The 23,083-nt window shown below is 45.5% G+C and overlaps 1 protein-coding gene across 5 annotated transcripts in view; it reads left to right on the top strand.

Annotated features, from left to right (window-relative positions):
- The first annotated feature begins 13,192 nt into the window (after positions 1–13,192).
- Positions 13,193–23,083, top strand: part of SMARCA4 (SWI/SNF related BAF chromatin remodeling complex subunit ATPase 4) — a 533,682-nt gene continuing 523,791 nt past the window's right edge. For 3 of the 5 annotated variants that reach the window (XM_085600653.1, XM_085600652.1, XM_085600651.1), the window contains exon 1: positions 13,193–13,327. The gene's annotated coding sequence lies outside the window, so the exon portion shown is untranslated. The remainder of the gene's footprint in view (positions 13,328–23,083) is intronic. The other 2 variants (XM_085600655.1, XM_085600654.1) reach the window with 2 other exon arrangements.

Here is a 23,083-nt window from a genome sequence, read left to right as displayed (position 1 = left end):
AATATTAGGTGAACTAAGTTGTATGCATCTTAAAACGATAAATGTTGCTTGAGTAATGTTATTGTGAATTGCGCTTTAATAAACCAGCATTAACGGCTTTGAATGTTGCATATGGCTAGTTAAATGCATACACATAAGGGTATTAGCAAGGGAATAACACTGTTTTAATCATTTCCATGTATTAATTACGTTTTTTTGTGTTTCTTTGCTTAAGTTGACTATTCTGGCCTACCAAAAGATGGCTGCCGACTGAAACCTAACTAAAGTACATTACTTCACCATTTGAACAATGGAGAAAGGCGCCTGCACTGACTTCGTTCGTGTCCCTTGTGTGACCTGTCAGACCATGCCCATGAAGACTACCCTGGGCGAGGTGCCAATGCCCCTGAACGTGAAGAAATTGTTGCAATTGAGAATATGAACTGTCGAACCAAACCTGTTTCAACGAACTGATACATTTAGGACCACGGATTATTCTTTCCCATACATTTGCTTTGAGACTTTTCCCGCATGGGAGAATTTGAAAATGTTTCCTAATGTACTGAGATGTATTTGAATTCAGCCAATCGTATTCCTGGGAAATGAGAAAATGTAACTTTAATATGTAAATTTTAGGATAAATATTAGTAGACTAGAGAGGGAAAATCATCGCCACTTTATGCAGAAGCAGCTGACGGAGAACCGACGATCAGAGATCCTTATGCTGACGGAGAGGACGGTGACTCTTTATGATAAACAAGAACTCTGACGAATTTATTGAGGACCAGTTCTGACTTAGAGAACGACATTTAGCCAGAATAGGTAAATATGACAAAAGATAATATTGCATTATTAAGATTTAACCTGCATTTAAATTAGATAAAAGAAAATCATTATTTGAATTACTGTGTCGGGTGATTTTTTCATTGAATTGTTTATTGATTAGATTGAGAGTTAAAGTGTCATTAAACTAAAATAACAACTAAATGATTCGATCAACCTATTGATGGAAGAAGTGTTAGGGTGATCCAGGAGAAGTGGTTTTCCTCTATCAAAGAGAGCATTTGTGGTTAGGAACTGATGTCCCTTTGTAGGCAAGGATAGTTTGAGAGAATGAATGTTGGTGTTATGGGCCCCACCAGCGTATGATGTGTGTATGTGCGTGTGACTGAGAAATCATTCTGTCCGTGGAAGCAAGGGGTAATTGAATAACCCGAACTGCACCACCCGCAAACAGCATCATACATACCGAGCAAAGCGCTCCATGCACGACGCTGCACGGGGACGGCACGGACCGGGGAAGCCCTGTAAAAAAACAGAAAAAATGCGTTAGATAAGAAACATAGGCAAGATGGCTTACCTAAGACCCGCAAACAGCATCATACATACCGGGCAAAGCACTCCGTGCACAACGCTGCACGGGGACGGCACGGACCGGGGAAGCCCTGTAAAAAAACAGAAAAAAAGCGTTAGATAAGAAACATAGACAAAATGGCTTACCTAAGACCCACAAACAGCATCATACATACCGGGCAAAGCACTCCGTGCACGACGCTGCACGGGGACGGCACGGACCGGGGAAGCCCTGTAAAAAAACGAAAAAAAGCGTTAGATAAGAAACATAGGCAAGATGGCTTACCTAAGACCCGCAAACAGCATCATACATACCGGGCAAAGCACTTCTTGCACGACGCTGCACGGGGACGGCACGGACCCGGGAATCCCTGTAAAAAAGACAGAAAAAAAGCGTTAGATAAGAAACATAGGCAAGATGGCTTACCTAAGACCCGCAAACAGCATCATACATACCGGGCAAAGCACTCCGTGCACGACGCTGCACGGGAACGGCACGGACCGGGGAAGCCCTGTAAAAAAACAGAAAAAAAAGTGTTAGATAAGAAACATAGGAAAGATGGCTTACCTAAGACCCGCAAACAGCATCATACATACCGGGCAAAGCACTCCGTGCACGACGCTGCACGGGGACGGCACGGACCGGGGAAGCCCTGTGAAAAAGACAGAAAAAAAGCGTTAGATAAGAAACATAGGCAAGATGGCTTACCTAAGACCCGCAAACAGCATCATACATACCGGGCAAAGCACTCCGTGCACGACGCTGCACGGGGATGGCACGGACCGGGGAAGCCCTGTAAAAAAACAGAAAAAAAGCGTTATATAACAAACATAGGCAAGATGGCTTACCTAAGACCCGCAAACAGCATCATACATACCGGGCAAAGCACTCCGTGCATGACGCTGCACGGGGACGGCACGGACCGGGGAAGCCCTGTAAAAAAACAAAAAAAAGCGTTAGATAAGAAACATAGGCAAGATGGCTTACCTAAGACCCGCAAACAGCATCATACATACCGGGCAAAGCACTCCTTGCACGACGCTGCACGGGGACGGCACGGTCCGGGGAAGCCCTGTAAAAAAACAGTCAAAAAGAGTTAGATAAGAAACATAGACAAGATGGCTTACCTAAGACCCGCAAACAGCATGATACATATCGGGCAAAGCGCTCCTTGCACGACGCTGCACGGAGAGCAGACGGGCCGTGGAAGAGCTGAAAAAGAAAAACGAAAACATTAGATGAGAGACATAAGAAAGATGGCTTACCTGAGACCCGCAGCCAACAGCATACATCCTGGGCAAAGTATTCCATATACAACGCTACACGACTACGCTAAGGGCCAAGGTAGACCTGTAACTCACCTTAAGACGACGCTACACAATGTCGCTACACACAATAAGAAAAAAGACAAAAAACACAAACAGCATTGATGAATAACAGACATTTAGCAACAAGGCAAATACATAAATAAACGTATAATGTTGACATTACAATTAATCCCAAAAGAACATAAAAATTATACAAAGATTGCACTTACCTGTTTGTAGCTGCGTTAAGCCTACCGGTACATCCGGAAACCAATGGAACAGTCCGACAACAGCAGATTCAATAAAAAACGTGCCCCACCCTGCCGTAATCAAATAAGGAATCCCACACAAAATACATATAACAGCACTTTCGTCAAGAACCACCTCTAATAGTATCAAACAAAAAACATGATGTATAATTAAATAAACGTTATTAAAAAAAGACTATACAAAGTAATGGGAAAAACACCCGAAATAATTTTAGAAATAATACAACCCTATACATCAAATAAATAACACTAACTCTTAGTCTTACCTTAAAGAAGAATGTACGACGCTGCACGGGGACGGACCGGGGAAGCCCTGTAAAAAAACAGAAAAAAAGCGTTAGATAAGAAACATAGGCAAGATGGCTTACCTAAGACCCGCAAACCGCATCATACATACCGGGCAAAGCACTCCGTGCACGAGGACGGCACGGACCGGGGAAGCCCTGTAAAAAAACAGAAAAAAAGCGTTAGATAAGAAACATAGGCAAGATGGCTTACCTAAGACCCGCAAACAGCATCATACATACCGGGCAAAGCACTCCGTGCACGACGCTGCACGGGGACGGCACGGACCGGGGAAACCCTGTAAAAAAAACAGAAAAAAAGCGTTAGATAAGAAACATAGGCAAGATGGCTTACCTAAGACCCGCAAACAGCATCATACAAACCGGGCAAAGCACTCCGTGCACGACGCTGCACGGGGATGGCACGGACCCGGGAAGCCCTGTAAAAAAACAGAAAAAAGCGTTAGATAAGAAACATAGTCAAGATGGCTTACCTAAGACCCGCAAACAGCATCATACATACCGGGCAAAGCACTCCATGCACGACGCTGCACGGGGACGGCACGGACCGGGGAAGCCCTGTAAAAAAACTGAAAAAAAGCATTAGATAAGAAACATAGGCAAGATGGCTTACCTAAGACCTGCAAAAAGCATCATACATACCGGGCAAAGCACTCCGTGCACGACGCTGCACAGGGACGGCACGGACCGGGGAAGCCCTGTAAAAAAGCAGAAAAAAAGCATTAGATAAGAAACATAGGCAAGATGGCTTACCTAAGACCCGCAAACAGCATCATACATACCGGGCAAAACACTCCGTGCACGACGCTGCACGGGGACGGCACGGACCGGGGAAGCCCTGTAAAAAACAGAAAAAAAGCGTTAGATAAGAAACATAGGCAAGATGGCTTACCTAAGACCCGCAATCAGCATCATACATACCGGGCAAAGCACTCCATGCACGACGCTGCACGGGGACGGCACGGACCGGGGAAGCCCTGTAAAAAAACAGAAAAAAAGCTTTAGATAAGAAACATAGGCAAAATGGCTTACCTAAAACCCGCAAACAGCATCATACATACCGGGCAAAGCACTCCGTGCACGACGCTGCACGGGGACGCTGCACGGGGACGGCACGGACCGGGGAAGCCCTGTAAAAAAGCAGAAAAAAAGCGTTAGATAAGAAACATAGGCAAGACGGCTTACCTACCACCCGCAAACAGCATCATACATACCGGGCAAATTACTCCGTGCACAACGCTGCACGGGGAGGGCACGGACCAGGGAAGCCCTGTAAAAAAACAGACAAAAATGAAAAACAGCCGGAGAATAATATAATGAAAACAACCAAACAACGAAGGAAAACAAACATGGCTTACCATACAGCCTCGGAAAGCGTTCGCCTCACAGCAACAGACACGAAAATAAACCTGAGAAGGTTGAATGAAAAAAAAAAAACCACGCCCACCAGTGAATAAGGGACAGGCTTCAAAAAAGCGAAAGAATCGAAAAAACACGCCCACGAAACCGAAAAAGACGGGGCTTGTTTGGAGAGACAAAGCTCTTCTCCAATGGCTGACCAGCATTTAAGAGGCCAGCCAATGGAGAAGAGGGAAAAAAAGGGGCGGGTTAAGGCCCCACTCCTGAAAACTTTAAATCTCGCGAGCGAGACTGCGCAAGCGCAGCCTTCGCTGGCCGAGACCTAAAAAACGACACAAATAAGTTGGGAGAAAAAATAAAAATCTATTCCTTTCTAACTGCTGTGCTGCCCCTCTTGCAGCACCAATGGGTTAGTGGAAAACTCTTTACTGTTGCAACTACATATAGTTGTTTTTATCTCCCCTGCAGATCAATTGTGCTTATAGTTAGACATCGAGATGCAATCTACCGGGAGAATAAAACAAGCACTAACAAGGCCACTTAGTCTACCTTTTTATTAATTAAATTTCTGGTTACTCAATTAGTGATGTTTGGTTTGTGTGTGTGAATGGATGAGTCATTGAATGTGGGGTTTGACTGTGTGGATAGGTAAATATGACGATTGATTATATTAATTAGGTGAACGACAGTGGGAAGCTTGATGCTGATGGGTGAACATGAGTGAGTAGGTGAATGATGTAAGATCGGAGAAACTGAAATAATTGTTGAATGCAGGTATGAAGGGTAATGATCTTAAGTTAGTAGTTGAGTGAGTAACTGGGTAGATGACTGCGAGAATGATAAGGTGGGTAGACAATGCTGTGCTACTTTGCTTAGTGCAATTCGGTGTATGGATTTCTGCCCTCCCACATTTTGCAATCACCAGCCGCCACTGTTGGAGTTCATTAATATTAACTTCAGAGTGCCACATTAATGAAGCCGAACACCCGGTGCTAGTATGAATCAAGTACCTTTCTTTCAGAGTAGCGTCGCGCTGCAAATGATCAACAAAACTGCTCAGGACAGCCCCCATCCTTGGGTTGGGGGCACTTGCATTATGTCAGTGATTTTTCTAGCAACAATGAACTCGGACCAGGAGCTGACGCTGGCGAAAGAAGACATAAAGCATTATCAGCAGCTGAGTCTCAGTGTGCGTGGCTGCTCCCCAAGTGTTGATACCCAGAATTGGCCTCACCTGTAGACAGTACAAGGCCCACGTGGATTCACGAGGCAGCGCTTAGCCTGTCACTATTTTCCGTCAAGGCTTGCCAGTCCTGTGACCATGCTGCAGGGTTATCTATAATTGTCTTGAGGCACACACTCCAGCACCTCATGTTTTATTTTCCTTGTTGGTGCAGTGCCAGCGTGACGCTTTTTTCTTAAAAGTTTACCCCCCTGACACCAATGACACCACCAGCGCTGCAGCAGGCAGCAGCAGTGAATGCACTCCCTCCTGAGTTGCTTGGGCTGGGTCAAGTCAAGAGAAGAGCTGGTCGGCTGCAGTTGCTGCCTAGTGCTAGAAATCACAGAGGGAGCACAGAATGACAACCCTGATGACTTCACGTCTGCAGCCAGCTAACTCTTCATGCCGGTCTACTTGCAGCAGCAGCCCTGAGCCATGCCACCAGAGCAGCACAATAAGCACCACTGAGACCATCACCAGTGAAGCGCTCTGCCAGCAGACACACTTCCCCCAGGCATTTACGAACTGGCAGCCTACGTGAGTCACGCACTAAGGGCCTGATTTAGATCTTCTTGGTAGTCCTGCTGTCCCAGCGCGTTTGCGGTCCCTAATACTCCGTCAAGCTGACGGCAGACCGTCAGCGGGATTAAGATGTAGGTGGACTGACTCGCAGCTGCTGTCAACAGAGTGGTTCCCGTGGCGGCTGTGGCACACCACAGTCAACGCCGTGGAATCCAATGTTGGTGATTAGTACTCCGTTGCTGTCAGGGCAACGAGGGTGCGCCGAGCCTAGTTACATAATACAGTTGGCCTGGTGGTCTCAAATCGGCGTTCTGCCAATGGAGTGAGTCCGTAGCGGGACGTGGTGAGCATTGCACTGCTTCTGTGGTTGTAGTGATGATGCTAGTATCATACACCTGATGTCAGTTGCACAATTGTGAGCACCTGCATACTACACTATAAAACACACCCAATTTCAGACCATGATCCTTTGTCATTTCAACGACACTATAGCTCATTTCCAGAAGTCAAACAGGTTTTCTTTTTGGTCTCCCTGTTTCTTCTCCCTCTATTTTTAACATTTATGTGTTCCCTTGTCTACATTTAATATAATTTAAGTATATAATTTTCTCCATAATGAGAGAGAATTGTCAGTCATGGTGGATTAAATCATAAAAGTAGAGCCACAATTGTTTGTACAAAAGTCCAAAACACACCCGTCTCAGAAAAAGATAATGTGGACCAGAATAGTTGACAGAGTACTTTAAATCAATGTATTTGTTTTTTTTTTTTTTTTTGTAATTCAATAGTGTAGCAATTGTAGATAAATAGTTATGATAAAAGAGTTGCTTATTTATGCAGTCACTTATATACATGTTAAAAACATTGAAATATAAGTAACTGTAGCAGATATGACTCTGGTAGTAGACTGATCTCTGACTCTCCCTAAATATCATTCTGCCTACATGAGCAGGAACTGCAGTAGTGTAGAACATAATCTGTTTTGTTAAGCTCTGCTTCCACAAGGCTTTGCTTTCATTAGCTTTGCCAAGAGTTACATAGAGTTGGTATAACTAAAAGAAGTTCTTGTTTTCACCAAGCAGAACTTTAAATATCTCTTGACATTAAGAGATATTGGATGGATGGAAATAGCTTGATTTCCCTTACCATTCTGGCGTAGGTGACTGCAAGAAAGGCAGCCATTTTCCATTAAAGCAGGTAGAGAAATGGCTACAAATGAACTTGAAAAGGGTCTTCATGAAGGTAACAGGAGAATGTTACATTTTCAAGATGGAGCAAGACATGTAAAGGTGAACGAAAGAGCCCCCTTATGAGATTCTCAATTATGCTTGTGCACAAAGAATATGGCTGGCTTTTGAATGTATCTAGATATGGCTTTGATGGAGGAGTATTTTAGCCCTGATCTGATCATATAGAGCAGATAATGCAGACAATGATGTGGAGACATCAAGAGTGGGTCCAGGAATGTGCACACACTGTGAAACATTTCCATTTCATAACAAAGCTTTGAAGAGTATAAGGTGCTCTGAATGTTTCTAAAATGTGCTTGCAGTATTCCAGGAGTTCTAAAGTCCTTAACAGTGATGTTGCCATTGAAAGGACAATAAACTGAGATTAATTACCTGGCTTGATGAGAGCCAGCTTGATTTTGGTTGTAGATTTCATCAACATTTGCCACAGCTCTGAAAGCCAAAGCTGCCTGGCCCATGCTACTGCTATGAGAAACCCTCTGCATGGTTCTCTCTGCATCTTGCACAGTAATCTGGCATGTTTCTATGTGTATTTCAAACAGCCCCTTTAATTCCTAAATCAGATTGTCAAAAAGCCTCCCATAGAGACCTTGTGTACCTCCATCAACTGCTGAACAAGAAGCATTTGGTGTTATTCTGGTTAGTCAGAAAAAGGTTCCTTTGTGGAGTTCAGTAGCACAGACATATCAGATCAGAGACAGCTGACTCACATCCAGTTTCTACTCATGATCAAAGGTCCGTGAAGAGCGGCTGCACAAAATTGTCTATCCCTATTAAATGCTTGACTGAAGTGTTCACATTATAGCTTACAGCCCAGTGCCATGTGAGCGTCTAGCAAGGAGGTGAAATTACCAATCTGTGACCAAATAGTTTCAGGTAATGTTGCCTACATGCATGGGATTATGATAATGTCTAAACAAAGTTGCAGAGGCTATAGCAGGTGTAATGTGAAATCCTGTTAAATGTATTGTGATATAAGTTCGTGATCAGTTCCATTTACACAGATACAGTGATCTATAGTAAATGTCTTAACGGCATCTTCGGCATAAGGTGATGGTGAAGGAGAGCGTGGCCAACGAGAGGGGGAAGCAGCTACCCACTGCGGTCCTGGTACTGGCAACACCAGCAGCAGTGAGGGACCCAGTCTCACGGAGGGTGAGGGAAGTGCTTTGGAGGTCTTCGGCTCTAGTACATCTTCAAGTGGTGGTGCACCCACCAGGAAGTGTTTCACCTGCATCCTTGTGCGCCACCCCAAATCCCAATCTCCACCCTCCATGCTGCTCCCCTCCATCTGGCCAGCCCTGCACGCCTAAAAAGAGTGCAGTCTCATTTGCCCCAGGCACCTCACTCCCTGCCCCTGTTGCCCTGGCTGTGCTCTGTGAGGAGGCTGTTGGCCGCCCACACATGATCGCTGTAGGGTAGACTGCCCTGCTGAATGCCATCTAAGGACTTAACTACCAGATGCACCACATGTCAGCTTTCCTGGAAGGCATTCACAGTGGAATGTCTGCCCTACAGAGGTCCTTTCAGGCTCTGGCCTCCTCCCTGACCGCAGCCTTGCAACATGCCCAACACCCCACCTCCCATCCCATCCTCATTCCTCATGCCTAACCCTGTCCAAAGCACACACAAACATTTGCATGCAGAAACTTCAACAGACACAAGCAGCACACAAGTCACAAGAAAAAACAAAAGAAACAGAGGCACACTGACAAACACGCACCCACCACAACCACCACCACAGACACACTCACCACCCCCACCACTGACACACCCACTGACAGTACACACACCACCACACTCACCACCCTCTCCCCTGACACACCCACTGACAGCACACACACCAGCACAGACACACTAACCATCCTCCCCACTGACACTCTCACTGACAGCACATTCACTACCACAGACATACTCACTACCATATCCACTGACACACCCACTGACAGCAAGCACACCACCACAGCCACATTCACCACCCTCTCTACTGAAATACCCACTGACAGTGCACACACCATCACAGATCCATCCCTCACACCCTCCACCGGCTCACTGACAGAGACCACAACAGACCCACATGCACCACCCCATCTACAAGCACCACACCCTCTACATGTACCACACCAACACCCTTCACATCTACACCACAAACATCCACACACATATTAGGATGCACACCTCTGTGGGGTAGTGATTCAATGCTCCATGGAATGAACAGGTGAGACTATGGGGTGAAATACTGTTATAATTTATTTACGCATATATCTCTACAGGGGAGAGCCGTCCTCCGTCTCGCTATGCCGTGGTCAGAATGCCCGCCCCCCCTGTGTCACGTCCCTGCACGTACTCGCCATGGGTCACGTGATGCGGGGAGGCTAGACCGCAACACCACACATCTTCCCCCTTAATATTAACGGACACATGTGTATCTGTACCCACAGGTGTGGGGGGGGGAGTGAGAGAGGTGAGATAGATAGATGGATAGAGAGAGAGAGAGAGAGAGAGAGAGAGAGAGAGAGAGAGAGAGAGAGAGAGAGAGAGAGAGAGAGAGAGAGAGAGAGAGAGAGAGAGAGAGACAGTTTCACAACTGAAAGTCACTGAGGTGTTTTGGTAGTTTCAACGCACGGCCCTTGCGGGTGTGCGTTCCGGTTCCTTGCTATCTTCCTCTGTGGGGTCCGTCTGACCTCGCGCCCTCATCCTGGTCTCTCTGGGATGCATTGGATGTCTCGCCCGGATTGCCCCCTCCGTCTGCGTCCTGGCTGGGCGGACACGACGTTGGCTCGGGTGATTGTCCCTCCGCATTGGCTGAGGGTCCGGCCGCACTCACGTGGTCTGTAGAGGGTGCTGCCGCTCCCGCTACGCTGGGGCTTTCTTCTAGCTCACTGTTGTTCATGCCCCAATGCAGGATCTTATTGCACTTGGCCATTCTGGATTGGGACCACAGCTTGCCATCACTCAATAAAGCAGAGCGGGTGTATGCTTCTACCACCCGCAGTGGCTCACTAAATTTGCTGTCATCTTTGAACCCTGGTTGGCCCTTTTTGACTTGGACCCACTCGCCCTCTGCCAACGAGATTTCACGCACAATGTTCCTTTTGTCGTAATGTACCTTGTAGATGCTTTGTGCCTTTTCTATGTTGCTGCGGACAATGGCTGGGGACCATTTGCTTTGGAGTCTCATGGTCATCCAGGCTGTGTTGTCTCTGGTGAAGGATTCTCTGCCTTTTAGGATCTTAAACGGGCTGTAGCCTGTCAAGGTAGGTGTGATACGGTAGGCCCATACCGTGGTTCTGACTTCGGATTCCCAGTTCTTACCGGCGCTGATGGCTGCTTGGATCGAGCCCATGATCATCCGGTTAAAGCGTTCCACTTGGCCGTTGCCCGCTGGGTGGTAGACCGGAGTGCGCTTCATCTGAATTCCGTTTCTGTTGGTGAAGGCTGTCCATTTGGCTGATGTGAACTGGGGTCCATTGGCACTGGTGATGGACTTGGGGATGCCCTCCCTCAAGAAGATGTTGGTGAGGAAGGTGATGACGGCATCGGAATCAACCGGTTCACATATTTCGACTTCTGGCCACTTTGAATAACGGTCCATGACGACGATGAGGTGTTTGGGTGTGCACCAGGCATCTAGGACCGGGCCTACAATGTCAATGGATAAGTCCTCCCAGGGGTTGTTGGGAGTGGAGAACTCGCCCATGGGTGGCCTCAGGGTGACAAGAGTTTTGTCAGCTCTGGCACAATGGGCGCAGTCCCCCACAAACCTTTCCACTTGGATGTCCATGGCGGGCCACCAGTACAGCAGTTTCATCCGCCTTTTGGCCTTTGCTATGCCTAGGTGTCCTTTGTGGTTGATGTGAAGAATGTGGTCATACAGAGCCTTTGGGGGCACCACTTTGTCACCTCGTAGCAGGAATATGGAGTCCTCGCCAATGGAGAGTTCCTCGCGGACTTCCCAGAATTTCCTGAGGCTGGAGTCGATGTGATTCCTCTACGGCCAGCCTCGCGTGATGTACTACTTGACTTGGGAAAGTTCCGGGTCCTGCGTGTAGGCTTCTGCCCAGTCCTGGGCACTGATGGTGTGTTCATGATCCTCCATGCATGCAACGCTATATTCATTCCAATCCGATGATGTAACGGGTTCTTCCATGGCTGCTGCCCTTCTCAGGAAATCCACCACTCTGTTCTGCGGGCCCGGGATGTACTCTACATCGTAGACTAAGTCCAACAGGCGCAATGTCTTTTTCGTGATGTGCGGAGTGGCTGTCACGTTGCCACTGGATGTGAGGACCTTGATCAGGGGCTTGTGGTCCGTACAGAGAGTGAATCGTGACCCCCACAGATACTGTCGGAATTTCCCCATCACCCCGATGGTGGCTAGCATTTCCTTCTCGATTACACTGTACTTCTCTTCACTGGGGGTGAGGGATCTTGATGCGAACCCCACTGTGGTTTTGGTGCCATCTAAAGCCCTCTGGGAAAGGACTGCTCCCAGTCTCTTCTCACTGGTGTCTGTGGTGAGGATGCTGGACGCAGAGCCGTCAAACCCATGTAAGGGAGCCACCTTGCAGATGTCCTGTTTGATGGCTAAGAACTTCGCTTCCGTCTCCTCTCACCAGGCAAACTAATTATTTAATGCAACAAAAACCCAACCCATCCTTTCCACTCCCAAGCCCAAGAGTTCGGGGTAAAAAAGTCTCAAAGCTTCCCTGCAGAAACCCCAGCCCCACTGCCCCCCCCCCCTCCACCCAACAACCCCCTCCTACACCACACAACCCCCTCCTATGTAAGTTCTAGAGGTGCCCACTCTGCCACAAAGATGTCTCTTCCTGAGGAGGTTCCCATGGCTGACCCCTAGGAGGCAAGTTGTTGTGCCAGTGCACAGGAGTGCAAGTGACAATGGACTTATTTGGACTGGCAGTTTGCGATATCATTTGAGAGAATCATCTAATTTTTGCTAATAAATATTTTGTTTTATTGTCACCATGTTTGTTGTGTCAATAATGTTAATTCCGATTTCTTTGATTCCTAGCAGTGTTCAGGGATAGTAAGTGCTATATAAATGCAATTACTAAACAATTATTTTTCTGTTAAAATTTCTGTTTACAATATGTACTGATAAGGTGTAGAATACCAACTTTAAGTGACTGTTCTAATTTCTGTACCTACAAGGACATCAAACTACGTATTGGCAACCCTGTTTTTATTTCTATGCTTTGGCAAATGTTGTCCGTCGTTTATTGTCCAAGGTTGGGCAATTGAGGCGCTCAACACTTATACTGTTTTTCTTTCTAACGCCAACAGGTAAGGAAGGCAAAATGGCGGCTTGCACATTAGCAAACTGACAGCGCCTGTGCAGCTTGCTTCTCTAAGCTCATTGAATCGTACACAGCTTCTTATACGCCTGCGTACATTAAGCATATAGAGGCGGATCAGTGTCATAGGCAGCGTCCATATCGGCGTCAGGCGACAGTCCTGTTTGTCCTTTTGCGTTACATCCTGGCTGGAGGGGGGTGCCTACGCCTGATCTGGCCACTTCTTCCCACAGAACGCGGAAAGAATGGGCACGCGCAGCCTGACCCCAAGATGGCCGTCACTTAAGAGGCGGCCCCTCCCCCGTGCGCGGGCTAGTGCCTGTGGGAGCGTTGAGGAGGAGGGAGCGCGAGGAGCCGGGGCAAGGAGGCGGCCCTTTGTCTGAGACCGGCTCGCACACCGCCGCCAGGGGCCGCGAAGAGAACCGGTCGCTCCTACCCTCGGACGGTAAGAACCGCCTCTTCCCAGTCTATCAATTTATAATCTTGCCCGTGGGACGCGGTGCCTCGACAGTGGTGGGGGATGGGCTATTAATCGATCTCTTATTATAGGGGCATTGATTACTTTTGCTGGCTAATTTACTCCTGGCGGGGGCATCATTATTACACTGGTAGTATGTTCCAGGGTAGGATGTTTGTGCTGTATGATTTCTAAAATAATTTCCCTATAGAGTGGGATCTTAATTGCAAATTGGTTTGGGTGCATTTTGCATACAGGTTCATGTGTAAATTGAGGTCTAGGTGGGTATTATTACCCTTTGGGTACACGTGCGGACTTTAATATTCGGAAGGAAGGGGTTTAGTACTTTCGAGGAAAAAAGGAAGGAAGTCTTTCGTGCTCTGGATAAGGACTCTCTGTACTCAAAGTGGATGATGTAGTACTTTTCGGATGGGATTTACTATACTCAGACTAGGTGCTTCCCTGCCCTCATGAGGGGGTTTACTGCGGAAGGTAGTAGGTGTATTACTCTGGATTGTTATTGCCTCGCATTGTAGGATTCGTTACTTTGATTATAGGGAATGAGACTTTACCTTAAGGTTGTTTATTGCTCTGAGGCCGAAGTATGTAATACTCTGTAGTTTGGATCTTGTTGCGTTCTTTGTGGAAGTTTAACATTTGAAAGGGGCGGGGTAGATTTAAGTGCTCTGATCTCTAAGGATTTATTATTCTGATAAGGCCTACCATCCTCATTGTAGGCCTTCATCGTTCTGAGGATGGGAAGTTTATTACTCTGAAGAAAATGCATTTTATAACTAAAGATGATAGTAAGCTGTGGGAAACTTAGCCTCCTAGCCACTGATCACTCAAGTGCTGACCTGAGACTAAACCCGGGCGGTGAACTCCGCTCCGTTAGCAGAGTTTTCCACGGAGCACACGGAGTTCCAAAAACTCCACTCCGCTTGCGGAGATTTTTCCAACGTCAAGTTGGCGAGCGTGTAAAAATCTACCCCCCTGCGAGATTTCTCAACGCTGGTGGTCAGATTTCTCAATGCAGTCGGTTGCGTGTTGTCTCGACCAATAGGTTTGAGAAACCACCTGTTCGCGCTGAGAAAGTTGCCGGTCGAGTAGAAAATCTACTCGAGTGGCAGAAAAGAAGCAGTGCTTTCTTGTGCTGCCCATGGTGCTATTCGAGTTGAGTTTCCATCGCAGGACAAACACCCGGCTCTGAAAATCAACTTGAGCCGGCATGACAAAAAGTTCAGCTTTTACTGTTCTAATGTTAGTTATGGCTGGTAGTACTCCACTTTCCTTCACTGTTAGAAAATGGATCACTTTCAAGACTCTCTGCATGGTCTTGCTAGTATTGTACCATAAAGGACCCCGGCATTTTAATTCCCTTTTTCATTTGTACACCCCATGCCGACCTCTTAGATCCTTCCTCTGTATGAAGGTGATGATTCCCATGTATCGGAAAGCCAGAATGGGGAGGACGCTCCATCTCGGTTGCCACTGTTAGGCTCTAGAATACTGTGCCTGCTTACATCTCAGAAGTAGAGTCCTTCTCTACATGTAACAAACATCTAAAACATGGCCCTTTTCCTTATAAGTTCTGTCATTTGCTGCTCTGTTTCAGGTTAGGAGGCTATTTTTTTGGCTCAGCACTTTGACACCTTTGGGTTTAAAGTGCTCTACAAATGTTATCATTTAATAATGCAACATTGTAGTCTTCCTGTCTTTGATTTCCCTGGCTATGTGTACTTTGAAAGGGAGGTGAGCGTTGACAGTCAATCGAAGTGATTTTGCATTGGTTTTCAGCAGGGTAGTACCATCCAGGTTCATGTAAAAAAGCTAAGCATGCACCTGTGGTGGTTTGGTGCTGCTGGTGAGCAGGTGAAAGTCTGTTTTTGGTAGGTTTAAGCTTTACTTGGATATGAATTAGCTTGCGGCAAGTTTTGCATCATCAAATATTGTTGACTGACTTTTATCAGGTGATCTGCATATATGAGTTTAATTCGTGTTCTGAAATAAGGTTAAATGCCCTCATGGTGTGGGGTTTGTTACTGTAGAGTAGCTGCTGCATCTTACATTTTGGTTTCAAGGTATTTTTTACTCTAAGGTTTGGGTCTATAAATGCTCTGAAGATTGTAACTGTATGACTGAAGATTTGTATTTTGCAGATGCTTAAATTTCTAGTGGTGGAAATCCTATGCATTATTTTGCTTGGGATTGAGGGGTTATTGGTCCAACCCTGGGGGTTTATTCCTTTGGGTTTTGCGACTTGATGTGACTGGCATGGCTCTACTCTGAAGCGGAGCGGGGTGTCATTACGACTTTGATGATCAAGGGAGGGTTCTGAGCGTTGGACTTAATGTCTCAGAGTGGAGTTTATTTCTCCGCAAAAGTGGCTTATTGCCATCAGGTTAGGGCTACTTCACTCTTGGGAGACTGTTTTATAACTGAGAATGGTCTTTTTGTTTATTGGGAGCGGGATATCGTGAGGATGGAAATTATATTTCATTGAGGCTAGAGAAATTAGTAGTGGGGTGCCAATTAGACTTGGTGTGCATGGAAGTTCTAGCGCTTTATTTTTAAGGATTTACTGTTCACAGCATAAAGCTTAAGTCCCTCATATCTGAGTTGTAAGTTAGACTGTTTTACCCTGTCGATTGGACTTTATTACCCTAAAATTGGGGAATTCATAATGTATGGTAGTGATTTAGTACTCTTGAGAATAGTACTCTTGAGAATAGGAGCTGTATTGCCCTGATGGCTGGGGCTCGTGCATTTTTTAATAAAGATTTATTATACTGAAGATAGAGGTGCTTTTATTTCGAGGCGGGAGGATTCAGTCCTCTGTGGTCACCGGCTAATTGGATTTGGGGTGCAGGTTGGTTTCCCTTTTGAACGGAGATGAGGGCGTTGTAGTACACAGATGTTTACAAATGTAGTGTTCTGTGTATGATGCCTTTAATTTCTGTTGTTTATTACTCCTAAGATACGGCATTGTCACTTGGGGGATGGTATTTTTAGGACTTTGAAAACTTGTCTTTAGTACTGTCACAATTGATGGTGTCATCTGGTCTCTAGTACAGTGTAGGCAATGGGGTTAGCACACTTAGAATAGACAGCTTTTACTTTGAGATTTGTTTTATTGCCTTCAGGACGGGAATTTAAAAATACTGCAGTTATAATTGAATAAATATCATGATACTGGGTGCCTTTATTAGTCTGGATTAAGGCATGACTTTAGTGTTCTGAGGTTTGGGAAGAGACCTTTACTATATTGATAAGTGATATTATATACTGTTGAGTGACATCCATATGACATTACATTGCCTTCTGGGACTTTTATTTGCTTTTAGAAATGGGATTTTTGGTAGGCTAGGGCTTGCGCCAAAGCCAGGCAGAAACCACCACTCTAGTCAGGATAAGGGAGTTGCACTCCTAAAATAACCCCTGCGCACCACCTTGGTAGCTTGGCACGAGCAGTCAGGCTTATCTTAGAGGCAGCGTGTAAAGCATTTGCACATAACCAACAGTAATACAGTGTAAGCACTACCAAAGAACACCACACCAGTTTAGAAAAATATCCAATATTTTTATATACTTAAGACAAGACCAAAAACAATAAAAATCCACTATACAGTACTTAGAAATCTTCAGTTATCAAAATATGCTTGAAAAACAGTTCCTTGATGTCGATAGCTCCGTCCATGGCTATCACGGCATTGTGAACAAACCAATCCAAACAGTTCTAGCTGACCGCGGCGTCGTAGGCCAGCTACGGTGTCGGGAAGACCCTCAAACAATACATTTTAGAAATGCAAGGCGTCGGCGACCTCTCATTGAGCTTCCGAAAGCACAGCGTCCGCAGGCGTCAGTTCTGGAGATCAGTGCAGGAGTCGTGGGGGCCCTCGAAGTCAGACGCGTTGAAGATCGATCTCCTCTCTGTTTGAGTCAGGAGCGCTGGCGTCGGGTGCTGCGTTGCGAATGCAGCGGTGCGGTGCCCTCAGGTCGCGGTGCGAGCAGTGGCTTGGTGGTGGCGTCAGATGGCGGCGTCGGTGAGAACAGGGTCGCGGTGCGAAGTAAACATGGTGCTCGTCGCGGTGCTGGCAGGTCGGGGTGCAAGCAGTGTCGTCATCGTTGCTGAAGCGCTGTCGTCGGCTGACAAACTGGAGTTGCTGGCGCCGGTAGGCCACGGCTGTGGTGTGGGATGAGGGCAGTGCGTCGTGTAACTTTACGAGCGATGCCCTCGAACCACAGTGCAAGCAGCGGCGTAGATTTTGGCGTGGAGCGTCGTCGTCGGGGATACCAAGACGTCGCCGTGAAGCGAGGGAGTGCAGTGCCCACAGGTCGCGGTGCGAGCAGCGGCTCGGTGGCAGCGTCAGCAGGCGTCGCCGGTGAGATCAGGGTCGCGTTGCGGCGGTGTCCTCTGCGGTGCCTTCAAGACACTGAGTCGGCAGCGTCGTCATCGGGTTGCTTCTTCTGTTGCAGCACAAAACACACAGTCCCCAGTGCTGAGGGCAGAAGAGCTTGAAGTCTTTGCTGTTCCTGAGACTTCTTGAGCAGGGGGCAAGCTCTACCTCAAGCCCTTGGAGAAACTAACAAAAGTGGATTGCAAGAAGTCCGGTCCTTTCACTGCCCAAGACCGAAGCAGCCACTGCAGGCCAACACAGCAAAGCACACAGCAAAGTGGTAGTTCCTCCTCACAGCTTCTCCAGCTCTTCTTCTTGCAGCCCAGGTCTATTCAGCCTTTTCCTGACCCCCCCCCCCCCCCCCCCAGACTATCTGGAGCCACTCCTACTCCCCAGCCTTCAGTCATCCAAAACCCAGACAGGCAATCCACATTCCAGCAGAGGCACACAGGATGACTGAGCAAGAATATACCTACTTTCTAAAAGTGGTATTTTCAAACACCGAATGTAAAAATCACCTTCACTAAAAGATGTATCTTTAGATTCTGATTTCAGGCATACTAAACTTTATTTTCCTACCTAATTCCCCGAGACAGTTATGTTTATAACATGTTATAAACAAACTCCCCATTCTGTCCTATGGGGAACAGTTAGCCTTGTAATAGCGAAAAACGAAATTGGCCGTAATTCACTATCAGGGCATGCCACACACACCAGGACATGTTCTACCTTTCACATACACTGCACCCGGCCCACAGGGGTCCCTTGGGCCTACCTTAGGGGTGGCTGACATTTAAGAAAAGGGAAGGTGAGGGACTGGCAAGTGTGTGCACTGGCCAAGTCGACATGGCAGTTACAAACTGCACGCATACTCCGCAATGGCGGGTCTGAGTTACCTTTTCAGGGCTACTTACGTGGGTGGCACAATCAGTGCTGCAGGCCCGCTAGTAGCATTTGATTCACAGGCTCTGGCACACTCACTGCACTTTACTAGGGACTAACAAGTAAATCAAATATCGAATCATGGAAACACCAATCCATAACATAATTTACCACAGGAGCACTTGCACTTTACCACTGATCAGCAGTGAGAAAAACGCGCAGAAACGCAACGCCACCAAAAACAGAGTCAAAACCGGGAGGTCAGAAAGCAAAAACGCAGGAGAAACACGCCAAAAGATGCTGAGTCTAACACTTGTGCTCTTCCAAAGAAAATAATATATGCACTGGATATCAGTGCAATTTACTGTTGAAATGAACACGAAGTTACAGTTTCATCAGCACATAAATGACTCCCTGGTGAAGTACATTTCACTATGTTTTATATTGGCTCTTAGATACCCTGACATTACATGGTCGCCTCACTGTCTAGCGAAAGGATTGTGAGAATACAAAGTATATGAACACATATAACTTTTTGACTAAGTATGTTAACCTATACACTGGGGCATGGAACCAATGGTTGATGTTACACTGGCTACCGACACACATACCTTTTGCCAGCTAGTGAAATAAGTATGATAATGTACTTCATGAAAGAATGTCTGTATGGCAGACTATCTAGAGAAGTACACTGTTACACCACCAGCACATTGACGCTTGATTGTGTAGTTAAATACATGAAATAATACATTATTGCCATCTAGACCCACTATTTTCCAGTGACACATTATGTTAGATGGAATAACAGCATGTATAGTCACCTGTATTTCTACTTAAATATATCTGATACTACACCTCCACAAACAGTCCCTTACTGTTATTATTTATGTTGATGGGCATGTGCTAATGTGCTGTTTATTTCACTTGAGTGAAGGGGAGGGCCAGTTTCTCACAGGGAGCAAAACTTTGAGTGGCTCCAGATACCTCTTCACTCCCTCAGCAGTGGTAATAGCGAACTACACTACACATCTGTCAGAGACGTTTTAAGGCATGGGCAGAGTGAGCTCTGGCCCAGGGCCCCATCATTTCAGGGCACCTATTAGAGCCAGCTCTGTTCTGCTGAGAGTCTTGCCCTGATGACCTTTAATAATTGGTTGATGTGTGTGTCTATTGCAGACAATTTGCATAGAAAGTGTGTTTCATGCAGCATCCATAAAAAACGTTTTTTTAGATCAAAACAGGATTTTAAGTATGAGAAATGGGAGGGTGTTGGAGATTATTTGCAGTTATATTAGTAAGCTGCTGCAGTACTTTAATATTGAAAACACACAAGTATCCCTGAATATTAGATACAAACACATTTAGACGCGTGAGCCTGTTCACTGTCACTGAACTGGCCAAAGAGGACATGAAAGAGCTCAAATTGGATTATAAATTTAAGGGGCCATGTTCTGAACAGGGGCCCCAAAATGTTTGGCCTAGGGCCCCTAAAATCCTTAAGATGTCCCTGCATCTGCCCATATGGGTTATGCTGTGGCATTTGTGGGAGTGTTTTTGTTTGTAACACTGTGCTTCATATCCACAAGGGGTTAAATTCTTTCAGTGAGTTAAAATCGCATTTAAAACACCTTTTAAATATTAGCAGAGATGTTTTCAATGTACTAGGCAATCTATGAGTCAGCAAATAGTGTTTTTTTTTCCCGTGTCAATTTCAGTATACTGTGGGAATGATATGTAATTTGACCATTACATCTTAGTAACTTGTGAATGCGCGTTCATGATGGCAGTAGCTCTAAATAACGTGTTATTGAGCCATATTTATTTTCATTGTCATGTAAAAAAAAAAGAATATATATTTTTCTTCTTTCAAAAACACTTCCGGTATTGCAGCAATGTACAGGACTGCACTCGTCAAAGAAAGGTCATACATCAATTAATACTGCTGTATCTTATTATTGAATCCATATAGCGGAACAAACCCAGCGCGTTTCGACGTAGATCACGCCTTGATCACTCACGGGTAGGGCAGGTTTGGAAACGCAAACCTTTTTAAGGTGAATACACAACATAGACAAAGGACAAATGCCATCGAACAGTTCATTTGGTTACAGAGAAACGGCAGTGAAGTAGGACAAATTAGTCATTTATATTACTTGGTGTACTGGACCATACATAGCCGGACGGTCATTAAAATGAATTCGAAATTGCACACACCTGCCTTTTTCTCTTAGTTAATTGTGATATTCCTCTCTACTACTAGATACATTCTATATGTTGTGGTCTTTCCAGGTCTGACTTACAGTTGTGCTCATCCACATGCCGTAAATAAATGAGTAACCTAAAATAAAGAAACTATGTTGCTCCACCTAGCAACTTTGGGACCTTCTCTCTAACCGGTGAATCTGGATTGAATAAAGGCAGCATATTAACTCTCCCACCAGTAAGCTCTGACTTAATGTCATCTTCTTTAATTCTCAAATCAGCCACAGATAGGTTTAGGAGGGAATTCATCAAAGGTGGGTTTGGTTTACGACCAAATAGTTTCTCCACTTTTTGCATTTTTATGGCGAGTTCATAATACGGTCACCAGGTGAAATGCAAATGAATTCCAGGGTACTTCAGTTTAGTTGTAAACTGGTTAATTTTAGTGGTTCAAGATGAGGGCTTGGTATTAGTTGGCATGCTGTGTCATAGAACCACGCGAAGTGCCTCAAAACCAGCATTATATTTCGAAGCATAAAGGACCAGACATACTGTTAAAAGTTACCCCACTCACTACAAACACATTAGCAATCCTGTGTTTAAAAAGTGCATGGATAGGTTTGGTGTGAGCACTTACCAGTTGGCTTATTCTTTATGCCTGTCCAGCGAATTATTTCTCAGCAAACAAGCCAATTGTCAGAGACACGAATTGTACCTGCTATGGAGGCGAACATGCTTTAAGATTCAAATATGTCACCTATCCTGAAAGGCCCTACAAAGTGAGTTATACATTTTGTTGAAGTGAGAGGATTCAGTGTAATAAATCCTGGACCGATGAATATAGTATGATGGTGCTAAAAACATCATATGTTAGGAATCAGATAAAGGCTTGAACATTGGTATTGGTAATGTGCAAATATGTAAAATAATACATGTTTATTGAGCCAATCGTAGCTTCTATAATTTAATGTCACTTTCATCTTGTGGTGAGAGTTGAATTCCTTGCTTATCTGAAAAATGTCTGTCAGGCCCCACTGTCTTTTCAAGACTTGGTTATTCTCTTTTGGTCAGGACCTGATTTCTGTCTGTTGCACAGGTTGTTGTTTCTTTTTCTCACTGATCACTCTCTCATGCTTTGGTTCATTTTGCCTGTAATTGTCAGACTGTGGATCCCCTTCGGGCAATAGTTTATCTATCTCTTGCTCAGGCATTGGTGATTCTTTCTACTACAATGTACAGCCTTTCTCACTCAGACCCTGATCTTCCTCTCTTTCAGGCTGTCATTTCGCTTTCTCACCCTTTCTCCCCAAAGCCTTTTTGAAATTTATTTTTCATTCAGAGCCATTCCTGTTAAAAAAACATTATTATAGACATAATTGCCAGCTGGCACCAGACGTAGAGAATAAATAACAAAATATTAGTCAAACACTGCTAAGCCAACAGACAACATATAGACAAGAGAAAAATGACAAAGGAAAAGGATTGCAACTTAACTGATAGATAATACACATAGCTAACCCTCATTAGAACAAGCCCAGATTCTCTTAAAACGTTAAACTGCTTTGAGGTCTCTGGCTTTTGATATAGCTAGATCAAATCGAATATTTAGCCGATAAGTGCCCACCCCTCCATTACCTTTGGGGGAACAGGCGATATCCATGCCCTCACAATACACAACCAAGCTGTTATTACAGTGGACATCAGTGAACTACAGCTATGGTTGCTCTTGATTGTATGAATCGGCATAATCTCCCTAACAGATAACTAAAAAGACAATCCGCCAAAGGATAGGGGCTCATACCGGCCTATCTCCCTGATTAATTCTGATGCGAATATTTCAGCAAAAATATTAGCTAGTCGGCTAGCTCCGTTTATTCGGGATTTAGTTTCACTGCAACAGCATGGTGTTGTACTGGGCTGGGACACCACTAGCCATAGAAATACGGCAATTGGTGTATTCAATGTCGCTGAAAGAATGGGTAAAAAGATTGGCATGATTTTATTAGACATGGAGAAGGCCTTTGACAGGGTTAAATGGGTCTGCTTGCGAGCAACAATGGGGATCCTTGGCATTGGTAGAAGATGTGTGAAGTGGGTACAATCCTATGGCCAAATTAGTTTGGCGGGAATTCACGTCTTCATTTGGGATTTTTAGTGACACCCGGCAAGGGTGCCTGTTCTCTCCTCCTCTATTTGCACTGTATATTGAGCCTTACTTTAAGTCTCTCCTACTCAACCAAGGGATACAGCCAGTGATATCTAA

The sequence above is a fragment of the Triturus cristatus genome, chromosome 4_2 (assembly GCF_964204655.1).
Source record: "Triturus cristatus chromosome 4_2, aTriCri1.1, whole genome shotgun sequence".
Taxonomy (NCBI): domain Eukaryota; kingdom Metazoa; phylum Chordata; class Amphibia; order Caudata; family Salamandridae; genus Triturus; species Triturus cristatus.
The sequence above is the reverse complement of the archived record's forward strand: the minus strand, read 5'-3'. Positions and strand labels throughout refer to the sequence as shown.